The sequence below is a fragment of the Alosa alosa genome, chromosome 23 (genome assembly GCF_017589495.1).
Source record: "Alosa alosa isolate M-15738 ecotype Scorff River chromosome 23, AALO_Geno_1.1, whole genome shotgun sequence".
NCBI lineage: Eukaryota > Metazoa > Chordata > Actinopteri > Clupeiformes > Clupeidae > Alosa > Alosa alosa.
This window is the reverse complement of record NC_063211.1, coordinates 27,090,012-27,105,129: the sequence shown is the minus strand read 5'-3', so window position 1 is coordinate 27,105,129 and position 15,118 is coordinate 27,090,012.

Here is a 15,118-nt window from a genome sequence, read left to right as displayed (position 1 = left end):
ACATAAGTCCAGGTGGATCACATAATGGCTCATGCACACTCTTCTCTTGTAGAGTTTACTTTAACAGTGTCTTTTGAGTTTACTTTTACTTTTTACTGTATTTTCAGTAATGGGAACCAAATCCAAGTTTATATAATAGGTGGCACCCAACAGTGTTCTTGCAAGGGTCTGGAAGGATGTTGAAAAGTTGTTTGAGCATGTGTCTTTACTTTCGGGTATCAGATCCTAAATGAAGGATTTTGGAACATAGAGATAGAGAGAGAGAGAGAACAATAGGATTATTAGAGTTAGACATCCTGTGTTGTGTACTTGAAGTTTGAGGACGCACAGCATGTGTGCTCATGAAGGAAGGTGAACTTGACCCTGACCTCTGAAATCCACCTGAGTATCTATGGCAACAGCCACATGAGGGATAACTGTTGAGAGACACTTCAGAGAGCGCCACTTCAGAAGTGTGTCGGAAAGTGGCCAAAGCCATAATGAAGTCTTGGAACACACACACACACACACACACACACACACACACACACACACACACACACACACACACAGAGTGATTTTGGTCCAGAAGTCTGACCCTCTATTTAAACTTTGGAGCTGTAGCACCTCTCCCACTGCTGCTGTCTGACAAAGCTGGCACCATGTGTGTAATCAAGAATGAAAGCTTTCCTCCGGCTTGCCATGTGCGTGTGTGGAGAGGAGGCTTTGCCAGGAAAGACCCCCTCATTAAAACCCACCCCACATAGGGTGCCTGTTTAGTATATGCTTTAATGTAATTTTCTCCATAATTTATGTATTTCTGGTTGTTTTGAGTGTGTGTGTAGGTGGGTTAATGAGAGCTTGGCTGCTCATGAGTTGGATGGGAACCTGGGGGAGATCTGGGAGAGGCGTTAGTCTGTGTGTGTGTGTGTGTGTGTGTGTGTGTGTGTGTGTGTGTGTGTGTGTGTGTGTGTGTGTGTGTGTGCGTGTGCGCATGCTCACTCAAACAGCCCTGCTGAGCAGCATGTGTTGGAGTGTGTGTGTGCGTGTGTGTCTTTTGTTTATTTATGTCAGAAGTTAATCCCGCTCCGTCGGGGACCCTGTTTTCCGGAAGCTGCTTTAGCAGGGGACAGGCAGACGCTTGTAATCGGATGCTTTGGTCATTTGGAGGCAGTTGCTGTGAGACAAGGGAGGTGATGGTCAGACCACTTGCCCAGAATGTGCGCTGTTGTCTGGCCTGGGAAAGACACAGCCCACACTGGCCTCACTAAACCAGAGGCCTTTGAACTGTTTACAGGCCTGTTGAAATGTTTTAGTGCTTTGCCAAGTCCCAAATCCATGGCGACTGACTGTGGGGGATGCAGGTCTTTTTACTGGACGCTGTGGCTTGCTTTTCGTTCGTGATAGAAACTAACTCGTTGAACACAACGTCCTGCTTTTCATTATAAACACACCCGACCCAGTACGACAGGTTCAGAAAGGAAAAGCGTACTTGGTTATCAGTAAGCACCTAAGCCAGCCCATTCCTAGGGTGTGGACGTTCTCCTCTCCTCACCTTTGTGCCGATAGAGATAATCTGGCATTTGGTCGGCATGGGCTGACCCATCCTTAAAAAAAATCTGTCTCGTTTCCTAAGAGTGCCAGATTTGTGATCAGATACACTATTGCAAGCAATAGAGAGAGCAGAGAGTGTATGCGTGAGAGGGATGGGCTCAGTTAGTGGAGGTAGACTCTCTAAGTAAGGCAAACAGACAGCAATAGATACATAAATATGAGAAGGTTGCATGGTTCTGACAGGTAGGGGATTTCCAAAGCAAACGTGCATGTATGCTGTTGCGCGAGCCTGCCGAAGGCGAGATGAAAAGCAGCCTGAAGCCGAGGGGCTTTTCTGGGGGTTCTGGCCTGTGGAGAGGAGATGTGTGCTGAGGGAGAGCGGGGTTTCTCCAGGATTTTGCCGCTTGCAAAAAAGCCCCAGGCTGAAAAGCTGAAGGTCCGGTTAGCATGCTCGCTCTTGCTCGCTTCTCCACTTGAGGGTTTCGTCTTGCTGCATGTTCGATCAGTCAAGAGTTCAGAAAACAGGAATATTTTTCATGAGTGTCCAGTTTACCAAAACATGAGGAATGAATTGGAAATGTTAAGCCTTGAAGTGATGCAAGCAGAGCATAGTGAAATTGTAGGTAAAAGAAAGAGGTTTTCTGACTTTACTTCCATTTTTTTCATACTCTACAGATTGCCCCCCTTATCCATGTTCTCTCCCCCCCCTCTCTCTCCTTATTCTTTCTTTATGCGTGTGTGTGTGTTTGGGTCTGCCTGTCTGTCTCCCTACCCCCCTCACCCATCCCACCCCTGCTGTGTCTGGCTCCTGTGGGCTGATGTAATTGGCTTGTTGTGAGTGAGGAAGGTGCTGGCTGCTCTGTGGCCTGATCCCATTCATAACCCTGGGCATGCTCTAGGATATTTATCTAATGACTCCTCTCCAAATGCTACCTACTGGGACACTCGCACACCTGTACACTTGCCACATTTAACATCTACATTCCTCTCTCATCTGCCTATCTCTCTCTCTGTCCCTCAACTCACTCAGTCTCCCTCTTTATTTCTCTCTCTCTTTCCCCCCTCTCTCTTTCTGTCCCTCTCTCTCTCTTCCTCTCCCTTTTCCGCTTCTGGATCAACCATTTTTTTTTGCTGGCAAACATGGTCCCTTTTGAATTAGCAAAGTGAGAGTAAGCTCTTAATTTTAAGTTCTTTCTCATTCTGTTCCAGCACTTTAATTGGGCCCCAATGTAGGGGGGAGTATCTGAGATGTAGACTGAATGTAAAAGGCTGTGATGAATTCAGCTCGTTCTCCTGTAATGGCATGTATACCTTGCCATGGGTCCCACATTATTTGAGCAGTGTGCGTTTAAGCCTACAATTTGTGTGGTATTGCCATGGAGAGTAGTCATATGTGTCTAGGTATTAGAGTTTTGCCTGTATTTTTGCTGCATCCTGTATTTATTTTTTTTCTTAGCTGGAAACATTGTTTCATTGCTGTTTCATTGCTGAGAGACATAATTACAAGAAAATTGACAAAATACCAGTCATTAAATAACTGATTCACTGACACAAAAGAATGCTTGCATGTTTTGAGAGAGGAGAGCTGCGTCCTGTTTGACCAGGAAGGTGAGGACCGCTAGGAAGAGCAGATAAGAGGGCAGGAGGTTGGGACACACAAATTAGGGCAGCTGTGGGATAAAGTATATGGAACACTTACATTTGCCTCTATATCGCCTCTGGCAACGCCACCAGTCACTGCAGACAAATGCCTTGGAGGGGCCGATGGGGGAACTCAGCCACCACAACGCACCTGATCCCCATCACACACACACACACTCCCTCAGTCTCTTCCTCCTAACCTCCTCCCTCTCTCCTGTGCTCCTGTGCTCTTAAAAGACACTCGCTGATGTCCTGGTAGGCTAGGCCAGGGGTTCCCAAACTTTTCCACGACAAGGCCCCCCAAATACCACTAGGTTCTGACCAAGGACCCCCTTATTAAACCCATCGACAATACTACGGCAAATGTAAAAATACATTAAGTTAATCCTAATAATTATTTTAGCCACAAACACTTCGCGATGGAGCATACAGTGCGTAAAAATTGTATTTGGGGCTTTCTGCTATATGAGAGCTATCACGACTATTATTCCCAGTCCTTATCATGGAAAATATAATATATCATATATACAGATATGTGTCACATTATTATAATGGCATTGTATAACAACCCTCATAGTAATAGGTATATTTTTAATTTTTCAAATATATTTATTTGTTGCTTTTATTTTTCCCTTGCTGCGCCCCCCCCAGGCACCCTCTCACGGCCCCCCAGGGGCCCCCACTTTAAAAACCACTGGGCTAGGCAGCCCATTTATATGTACACTTTACCCACAAACTCTCTCTCCCTCTCTCTCTCCCCTTCCTTCCCTCTTTCTTTCTCTCCCTCTCTTTCTGACTTTCACACTCACACAGTCACACAGACAGATAAACAGATTCTCCTTCTCTTGGAATAGACAGACACAAAAGTTGAAGATGCTTACCTGGGTGCCATATACTCACACACCCACTTCACCACACACTTTAGAGTAGACGGGTACCACACACACACACACACACACACACACACACACACACAGTTCCAGTTGCTTACCTGTGTTTGCCATCAGGAGGTTGGCAGCAACAGGGTGTTTGCACTGCAGGGACTTTTTGTAGTTCCAATATCTTTTTTTGTAGTTTTCATAACTTTTTGTGCGTTCAGACTGTCTGGAACTGGGGACAATTTTAATACCTATGACCGTAGTTCATATAACTATTAACTCCTACTTCAGCTCCTACTTTATGTTGATTGGTCAAGCACAATAGCCAACTTAACCAAGGCAGCAAAAGCACCATTTTTAAAAATCAGTGTAAAAATAATTCAGCTTCTCTTTTTAAAATTTGCTTAACATAAAAACTGGACAAGGAGGTTACAGAAGCTGACTACTCTCACACCTTTTGGACAGATGAAAAGAATACTAAAGAATAAGAAAGCGACAATGCTGACTCTTTTTCTGCTTCCTGATACCATGAGCTTGTTTGGAACCGTGAGTTCTAGTAATCCTAGGAGCCGTGTAGTTGTAGGGGTAGGCTCTCCAGTTAGAACTTATTAGAACTGTTTAGTTCGAAAACGTCTAATATCTCCTGGTCTTGGCCTCCTGCTTGTTTCAGCCTTTTAAGTTCTCCTTTCACAAGTTTGTTACAGCAGGAGAAATAGAGCTGCAGTCATCAGGTGGTGTGAGATTGAGTCACTTCAGAGACCTCAGTGCACTCTCACTTCACACTCCCACTCTCTCTCTTTCTCTCTCTCTCTGTCTCTCTAGATACACACACTCCCACTCTCTCTCTTTCCTCTCTCTCTCTGTCTCTCTAGATACACACACTCCCACTCTCTCTCTTTCCTCTCTCTCTCTGTCTCTCTATACACACAGTCCCTTTTTTTACCTCATGGGCATTGGCGGCTGAGGTCCCAGTGACCACAGCAATAATTGCCCTCATTTTTCTGAAGTAAAGTCCAGATAACCCGTCTGCCACCATCATCTCTCCCTGGCCACCACTCAGTTGGCAGCAGGTGATGCTGAGAGCGGAGTTGAGTTTTTTTTTTGCTGGGTTAAGATGTGTCAAGAGAAACAATTCACCAGTGTCACGGCCGCTTTCTCTGAGCAGACTGAGCTCAGTGGCGGGATGGGCAAAGCAACAAAAATGTCTAACTGAAATACAACATATCCCTTGGCCAATCCCTTGGCTGCGGTCAGACATCCCCACTAGCTCCATAGTGTGCACATTGTTCTTTAGGGAGCCTGGATATCACCCGGGCGTAATTAAAGTTAGTTATGCCAAGTTTAAATGCCACTTTGTAAAGTCATTAATTCATTAGGCGGCAAGTCTTGCCGAACACAAAACCAATTTACGAGGCGCTAAGAGGCACAGGGAATCTTCCGCCTTGGCATTCTGAACGCGTACGACTTTTCCATTATCTGCACTGTCTGTTTGCGGATGCCAGCGAAAAATAAATACAATTTAAAAATCAGCACAAGCTGTTCTGTTTTTATTAGAAGGGGGGAGTAAAAGTATGTCTGACTTGTTTAATGAAATGTAAGAGACTTTTTGGGACATTGTCTGAAAGAGGACAGTTTCTTTAAGGTTAATGCTTTCTGTTTGTTTGTATGTTTTTAAAAACAAACAAATATAATATTAGGCCATGCTGAATTAACTGTGTTTGGGAATCTCTTTGAATGTTCATATTTGTCCAATTTAAAAAGCACTATATTTCGTTTCTGCAACATCATTTGTCTCTAGACAGTCTAAATGGATGTGGCTGGTGGTGTTTAAGAATTCTGCTTCTGTTTGACGTCTGCAGCGCTTCACATCAGAAATGTCAGACGTTTTAATGAGGGTGAGGTTTTTAATCAAGCTGAGGGATTTCTCATGCCGTTTGCCTAATGAGGCCACATGATGATACAGCGCCTTACAGTCAGAGATCGGACAAACATTACAGCTGCCAATCAAGTCTCATCCCATGTTTGCGCAGCACTTACTGAAGTATGGGTACATACCTTAGATTGTAACTCTGTGTGGGTTTGATTGGCTTTTTATGTTAATCTGTTTTTCTTTCTCTTTCTCTGTCCATCTCTCTCTCTCTTCCTCTTTCTTTCTTTCTTCCACTTTCTTTCTTTCTTTCTTTCTTTCTTTCTTTCGTCTTTCTTTCACTTGCTGTCTCTCCTACAGGGCAGTCTGAGGAGCAGTCATCAGATTTCTCCCCAGGAGTTCCTGAGCGAGCTGAAGGCTGGAGTTGTAGATGAGCGCCTTTTTGCCTGCCTAGACTCTCTCAGGGTCTCCCTCACCAGCAACCCTGTCAGGTATGACATTTGCCATTGCATGCTGCTACTATCCAACCCACCAAGTAACCCAGTACACCATGAACCAGAAAACTCTTCCGTTACTGACACACAGAGTTGATCATCTATCTGGTTTTCATAATGTCACAATGCACTGTTCTCACACTTGTAAGCTCTCCATGTGCAGCTCTCAGTGCAGTGTCCACTATCCAACCACACCATTTTCGCCTCTGTGACCTCTGACCCCTCACACTGGTGATGGTGAATGCTTGTCTCATGTTCCATCCCCAGCCAAGCTGCCCGCAACGGCGGGGACAGCACTGCATGCTGGGACACATAAATATGTAGAGCTCGTCCTGCTGTGGCTGCCCTTCCAAAACTCTTTTTCTCTCATATCACCCCTTTGCCATCTCTAGCACTCTCCCACACTCTTTTTCTAGCACTCTTTCACACTCTCTTTGCCACCTGCCTATGAAATGTATGATGTTTTTAAGGAAAGAATGTCCCCACTGTGTATGACACACATGTACACAAAAACAGACACACACACACTCATTTGCAACACACACACACACACACACACACACACACACACACACACACACACACATACACACAATATATCCTGTAGTCCCCCACTGCTCTCAGTGTGAGTTGCTTTTAAAACGCAAACTGTTAGATAAAGACCACTGAAGCCAACAAAGAGAACAACTCTGAAAACTGTTTTAATAATTTAGAAGCCTATTTTTGAGTCTGTACCTCCTGGTGAGGCAGTAATCTGTGTTTGCCTCATAGTGCATCACAGTATGTCTTCAGTGTTATGTCCTTAGTTAATATTGTGCATGTGGAGGGGACAGTTTCATATGTCTTTTTGCATCTGCTCTCATTTAAAGGTATACTATGCAGTCCGAACATTTAATTAGGTTATCATAGGCTGCTTGCTATATTTTTCCTGCGATAGACGACGTTGTGGTTAGCTTTACTGCAAACTGCTTTTCCCTTTTCTTAGAGAATGTTTACAATGTCAATGTCATGTTTCATAAGGATGATACTTTTTGGATCCTCTCTCAATCACCATTGCAGCAGATCTAACTTGAATGTTATGCTACTCCATTTAATTGGGAGTGCATCTGAAAATAAAGGTAACGTGTGTGTGTGTGTGTGTGTGTGTGTGTGTGGTGTGTTTGTGCATGTGTGGTAGATGACATTTTGTCTGTTGGGTGCCATAGCAGGCTGTTAATTTGAGATGACAGAGAGACAAATGAAGAAAGAAGGACTGTTTAAACATCATCTGGTTTGTCACTGGTGAAATTCATGGAACCCACTTACAGCTGTTAGGTTTTCATTGGCAAAGCTAATCTGTCAAGGCTATCTCTCAATCTCTCTGCATACATTTTCACCCATATTTAATGCCTGACAACATTCTCGACACACACATGCACACACACACGCACACACACACACACACACTTTTACTCTCTCCTGTTTCCAGAATCACCAATCACTCTGACCGTTTATGCACAGCTATTCTCATTATTGTGTATCTGCGGCACATGCGAGATGAGACGCCTGCGCTTGTTAGGCTTATCCGATCCGACTCAAATAATGCATGCAGCCTCTGATGAGTCGCCTGCTACTGTTTGAAGGCTATTTTAGAAACACAGCGCTCTTGCCTCTGTCCCTCAGTCACCACGCTGTTTTCATCACAGTGAAAGGGGACTTGTTTCAGTCTTTCTTTTAACTTTTGTGGAAGTCTGTGTGAAGGTGGAGATGGAGGAGGCGGATGGTGATGAGGAGGAGGGGGCAGAGGAGAGAGGGGGTGATAAATAAGAGGAGTTGTCCCTTTGAGGCGAAAGCAAGGGTAAAGCTTTCTCAGGTCTCGGATATCACCGTGACACATGAAGAAAAAGACGGTGGTGGAGTATAAACATAAATAAAGTAGAGCGCTCTCCACAATCTAGAGTCAATTATCTGCAGACAGTGTGGTGAGGTGCGTTTTAGATGCTGGATTTTGTGTGGTGTTTTACATGTGGTATTAAGTGTGTGTGTGGTTGTGCACATCTATGCCTTCTAGTGCAGCCCATAACACTTATTATTACGTTGTTGGATACAGACACACACGCACACTGTAGGCACCGTCACTATTCCATATACAATGTGCACCTTATGCACATGCTCACCCAAACGCTTCTCTCATTTGTAAACCAGCATGCATTACTCATTAGTCTGCACCATGGTCTCTATGATAATGAATGAGCCATTTAAAGCCGAAAGAAGGCTTTTGAGTATGGAGGTGTCTTGCTTGGAGGAGGTGACAGACGCTTACTGGCTTTGTGGTGTGTGGAGAAGTACAAGTCTCTTTTTTTATGTTCTGTCAGGAGAGAATAGGGGGAAGAGGGAGAGAATTATTATAATAAGTAAGGCGGAGATGTAATTCCCTGGGGATTATATGCCTTTCGTTGTACTCAGGTGTCTCTTTTGCACACACACACACACACACACACACACACACACACACACACACACACACACACACACACACACACACACACACATGCACACACACAGCAGCGTACTGTGAAACGAGCACCTGCAAGCAGAGCGTAGTTGAGCAGAGTTGAGCAAGGGCCACACGCCTCTGTATCATCGCTGTCTGCCAGGAACTCACTCATCTTCCGTTCCATCTGTGAAACTTTCTGACAGGAGCCTCCTCGACAACATTTCATATTGCGTCTTACGAGTGTCAAATCAGCCATTTAACACAATCCAGTGGAGGTGATGAGACTTAGCATGCACATTTATGTGAGTGTTTGTCCTTTATTTCCTCAGTAATCACGGGAGACAGATGGAATGACGAGGTTGTTTCTGGAGACAGTTTCACTCCCCCTCTCTCTTTCTGTCTCTTTCTCTCTTGGGAAGGAAGTGCTGTTGTTTACTTCAGGAGTGTTGGAGAGGTAGATAAATGCCATTTGAGAGTCAATAAACTGCAGTTTATTTATTTCCTTTTGTGGAAAGGAAAGCTTCGCTGAGTTGCACATGAGAGGATTGTGAGAAGTAAATCCTCATTAAAACCTGTGTGTGTGTGTTTGTGTGAGTCTGTTTACTGTGTGGGGTGCTTGTCGGTTGTAATATGAACCAAAGAGATCAGGCTTAAATTTAAGGTCTCTTCAGAAGTTTTTTTTTTTTTTTTTTGCCGGAAATTGTTAGACAGTTAGGTTTAATTGCTACATGCTGCTCTTTAAGTCGAACAATTGCAGCCTTTAGGATGATTAATGTTGCAACACAAAGCACATCATGCAATAACCAAAAATTACGCAAAAGCCTCTCATTCTCTCTTTATCCATTGCGTGATGCATTGTATTTTTCCCACTCCTACGTCTTTTCCCCTATTTTCCCTCTTCACACTCTCCCTTAATCACTCTATTCAGTCCCCCCCCTCTCTCTCTCTCTCTCTCCCCATCTCTCTCTCTTTCTCTCTCTCTCTCTCCCTCCCTCTCTCTCCCCCTCTCTCCCCTGCCCTGCAGTCACACATCTCCAGTTGATCTGTCTGCTGTCTCTGTCCCTGGTTCCCTTATGTAAGGGGCGACTGCAGACTGTTCAGCCGCAGCGGCTCCACTGGCAGCAGTGCATCTGTGTCCTGGTGTGCTTGCTCTGCTCTGCTCTGATGCTCTGCTGCCGTGTGAAGGATGAGGGATGGCATCTTTCTGTCGGCCCACAGGGCTGTCGAGTAAAGACTGGAGGGGTTCATCGCTCACAGGGGTGTGGGTGGAGTGACTCATTTGTGTGTGTGTGGGTATGTTTACGGGTGTGTGTGTGTGTGGGTATGTTTACGGGTGTGTGTGTGTGTGTTGTATAATAGCATCTCTGTGATCACCGGAGAGAGCCGAAAGTAGGAACGGGGTGTGTGATTTGTTTTTGCTCCCATGACCCCCCCCCCCACCACACACACACACACACACTCACACACATACCCTCTGATTGGACGCATGACTGATGGTTCTGTTACAGGGCACATCGCAGTCAGTGACAGTGATTTATATTTATTTTTTATCCCCTCCATTTCACACATTATCTATTTCCCCTTTCCCTGGTCTTGGTCTCGACTAGCCTTTTATACTTCTGTTTTATCTGTTTTTCCCCACTCCATACCTATTATATGATGTGCCCCTTCTCCCTTTACTTTTCCCTGTCTGTCTCTATCTCTCCCTCTCTCTCTCTCTCTCTCTCTCCCTCCTCACTTCTCTCCCTCTCCCTCCTCACTTCTCTCCCTCCCTTAGCTGTCTTTCCTTTGTCTATACTTTCTCTCACTTTCTCTTTCTCTCTCTCACCCTACCTCTCTTCTTATCTCTTCTCCCCCTTCCCTCTTACTGCCTCTCTCCTTCCCTCCATGTATTTTGTTCAGTTCAGAAGTTCATGTTCAGCCAGTGCGGACAAGCCCTCTAAGCTGCCGACGAGCAGAAACCTGTTCAGCTCCTGTCTGTTTGATCAGCTGCCGTGGCCTGACTGTTTAAATAAGGGATTCCATGATAACTGAGCGATGGCACCCGCATGCCACACAGTGGGACTCGAACCCTGCCAGCCAGGCAGTGCACTGTATCACCATCCACTCTAGTTGAACTGCATTTCTACAGTCCCCAGCACCCTATAGATCATGGAAGAGCACTGCAGAATTGAACACAGCACTAGATCCATGTGTGTTCTAGCCCTTATCACTGAAGAACCAGGAAGGACTGCATTCATTGCTTTCACTGACAGACAAAATGGCACCTCAGCGTTATTTTGGGTTCTTAATCCCCTCACCAAGCACGATTGGGATGTCATTTCCGGATGTTGTTTCTTCAGGTTTGCTTTGACAGTGCTGATCGGAGGCATTGATAAGCAACATGTGATGTGAGAGTGTTTGTGTGTGAGTGATCTGCTCTGTGTGTGAATGATGCACAGTTCGTGCCGTATCAGTGAGGAACACACACGGATGAGATATCGTCCTGCCTGTATACGAAAGTCCCAGTTACTGTTCCCAAGGCTGTAGTCTAGCTGAGTCTAGCCAGAAAGAAGACGGTGTGCTTGAACTTGGGTATCCTCTGTGTATGTGTATGTATGTGTATGTGTATGTGTATGTGTATGTTAAGCAGCCAGAAAGCTAACTGTATGCAAAAACACATAAGCGCATGAGATGGGGAGTTCAACATAATGTGAAGTGTTCATATGCTAGACACGTCACCTCTTCCTCTTCAGCTGCTTATTTGACATCTTTGTGCTTTTTATTCTGTCTCGTTCCTCCCCACTCCTCTTTCCACTCCTGCTGTTCTCCTATCCTCCTTTTTTCCTGTTCTCCCTCTTCTCTTTCTCTTAAGTTCTGTGTTTCCCTCTGTTCTGTCCTCTCTTTCCTCTGTTGTACTCTGTCCAGGGAGCTTGCAAGCGATGTGACACAAAGCAGGTAATTTCCCCAGGGACCAATAAAAACCCTCTGCCGTGTTTCCCAGAATCCCATGGGTCGGGATGGATTCCGCAGGAAAGGTGTTTCAAAAGACCATGATGATTATGATTCTGTTTCTTTGTTGTTGTTTTTTCTGTCACTTTTGTCCCGCTGCACTCTTCTCTTTGTCATCCCTCTTCTCTCCCAGACACCGGTGGGTGGAGAAGGGCTGACTGAGATGGAGGGGAAGGGAGAGAAAAAGAGAATGGAACAGTTATGGAGAGAAGGGGGGGGTAATGTGGTGAGGTGAAATAATGAGCAACAGAGTGAACATACAATTCAACTTGAATGCAAGAACACAAACATATATGCTCAGAGGACACATAATTGAACATGTATTCACTTGTGTGTGTGTGTGCTTGTGTGTATGTGACTATAATCAGCACGTGCTGGTGCATCATTGAAAAAACCTGCGCCACAGTGTGGCTGCCTAGCAACAGCCAAGTTTGTTTAGCTCATTAGAAATGTGAAGGATAATGATGTTGTGTGTGTGTGTGTGTATGTTCATTATAGCCGCAGAAGGAGTCATTATGATAACTTTTTCTTCACAGTCAGTGAACTCTGTGTGTGTGTGTGAGTAAGCATGCGGCAGGCGAGGCACAGATATGTGTGAAGCATTGGTTAGACATTGCCCTAGCTTGTGTGTAGGCCCTGAGCTCATCAAATGATGCTTACCTCAGTGTATTGTTCTTTGAACTGATGCTAGGGTGGTTACTCATAGAGAGAGCCATTAGGTTGCATGTTATTATAAAAGCTGTTTTGAAATAAGTTGGCTCATTACTTTACTCTGTACCAAGCCCATATGATATTACTAGATAGAGCATTCAAGGATGATATCAGCAGACCTTTCTGTTTAAACATTTATTGGCTATTTAAACACTTATTGGCACTTTTAAGAATGCTTTGTTAGCCAGTTTTACAGGAAATAACAGCACCAGTTATCTTCATAACTAACCGAGCTAAACAGTTAATGAATACAGTCGGCTGCCTGATCATTCAGGAACTCACAAGCTGCTACAGTTAGGATCTTTTTTTGACTGTGCTGTGTTGATCAGGGGACTGGTGTGCGTACACGTGCGTTGTGGTTGGTTGTGCTTATATTGCTTGAGCGTTTTCTCTTTGTTCTCAGAGTGAGTGGGTGGGTAGGAAGGTCGGTCGGTCGGTCAGTCCAGTCCAGTCAATGTGTCCCTCTGAACTGTGGAGTGTGTCTGCATCAGGAATGTCTAGAAATAACTTCAAATAACTGACAGTGGTTTGGCTATTCATGTTACCAACACTGCTTGTTTGAGGGTGCATTATCAAGAGCTACTGCACATAGCTTCTGGTCACAGTCAGTCCTTGATTAGGCTGCACATTTGTTCTCCCTATTATCTACCTGCACTGTGTAGGCTACATACTGTATGCTGTGGTGCAACTGGCTACAGCACTCATACGGGTCCAAGTTCCTGGGTTCCAGTCCGACCCGGGTCATTTCCCAATCTCACCCCGTCCCTCTCTCCCACTTCCTGTCGGCCTCTTCACTGCCCACTTCACCCTGGCCTCACATTCTATGATGGACAAACTTATCACATTTATAGCTTTATGGCTGCATGCTCAATGCACACTAGGCAACACCCTCGCCAGATAATCCACACCAAACGACCACTTGTAGGCTACCTACTACAAACACTACAACAAACACATACTACAATCACAATGCACCACCCATCACTCATGATTTCACACAACATACCACATGCAGTGGAAAAGGCAAATCCTTCTAAATACACACAACCCTGCCCAGCCCCTTTAGAACCCCTCTTACATCTAAGTGAAGCAGACACATTATCATTCACATACTTCCCCGTGCTCCCGCTACACAATCATGTTCACTCACATGCGCACATAAAAACACACACTCAGAGCTGTCATGCTGACAAATGGAAGCAGCAGCAGCATGCAGCTTATACCGTGGCCTCAGACGGGAACCTTTCCCAAGAACAGTGGTTGTGGTTTTTTTTCTTTTTGCATTCCTCTACTCTCTTGGTCTTTTTGTCTCTTTCTGTTCATTTGTGATTCCTTGAACCCTCTTGACCACAACTCCGTTTTAGATTACATATCCAAACCTTTACCTTCTTCTTCGGCTAATTCTTCTCTGTCAGTGTGTTTGTGAGTGTGTGTATGGGGGGCATGCGTGCGTGCGTGCGTGCGTGAGTATGCGTATGAGAGGAGAAGAGAGTGTGTGTATGGGGGGCGTGCGTGCGTGAGTATGCGTATGAGAGGAGAAGAGAGTGTGTGTATGGGGGGGCATGTGCGTGCGTGCGTGAGTATGCGTATGAGAGGAGAAGAGAGTGTGTGTATGGGGGCGTGCGTATGAGAGTGTGTGTATGGGGGGCGTGCGTGCGTGAGTATGCGTGTGAGAGGAGAAGAGAGTGTGTGTATGGGGGCGGGCGTGGCGTGGAGTATCATTATGAGAGGAGAAGAGAGTGTGTGTGCTGGGGGGCGTCGGCGGCGTCGTCGGGAGTATCGTTATGAGAGGAGAAGAGAGTGTGTGTATGGGGGCGTGCGGCGCGGCGCAGTGGAGTATGCATTATGAGAGGAGAAGAGTGTGTGTGGGGGGGGGCGCGGCGCGTGCGCAAGGATCGCATGAGAGGAGAAGAGAGTGTGTGTGTATGGGGGGGGCGTATGCGTGAGTATGCGATGAGAGGAGAAGAGAGTGTGTATGGGGGCGTCGCATTATGAGAGTGTGTGTATGGGGCGCGGCGTGAGATGAGTGTGTGTATGGGGGCGATGCGTGAGGAGAGTGTGTGTGTGTATGGGGCGCGGTATGCGAGAGTGTGTGTATGGGGGCGTGCGTGCGTGAGTATGCGTGTGAGAGGAGAAGAGAGTGTGTGTATGGGGGCGTGCGCATGGAGTATCGATGAGAGGAGAAGTGTGTGTGTATGGGGGCGGGCGGTGCGTGCATGCATGAGGAGAGGAGAAGAGAGTGTGTGTATGGGGGGGGCGTGCGTGCGTGAGTATGCGTATGAGAGGAGAAGAGAGTGTGTGTATGGGGGCGTGCGTATGAGAGTGTGTGTATGGGGGGCGTGCGTATGAGAGTGTGTGTATGGGGGCGTGCGTATGAGAGTGTGTGTATGGGGGGGCGTATGAGAGTGTGTGTATGGGGGCGTGCGAGAGTGTGTGTATGGGGGCGTGCGTATGAGAGTGTGTGTCTCTGGGCTCCTTCCATTCCCACCAGCAATCGTCACTGTCCACCGCTTCTTGACCCCTCTCT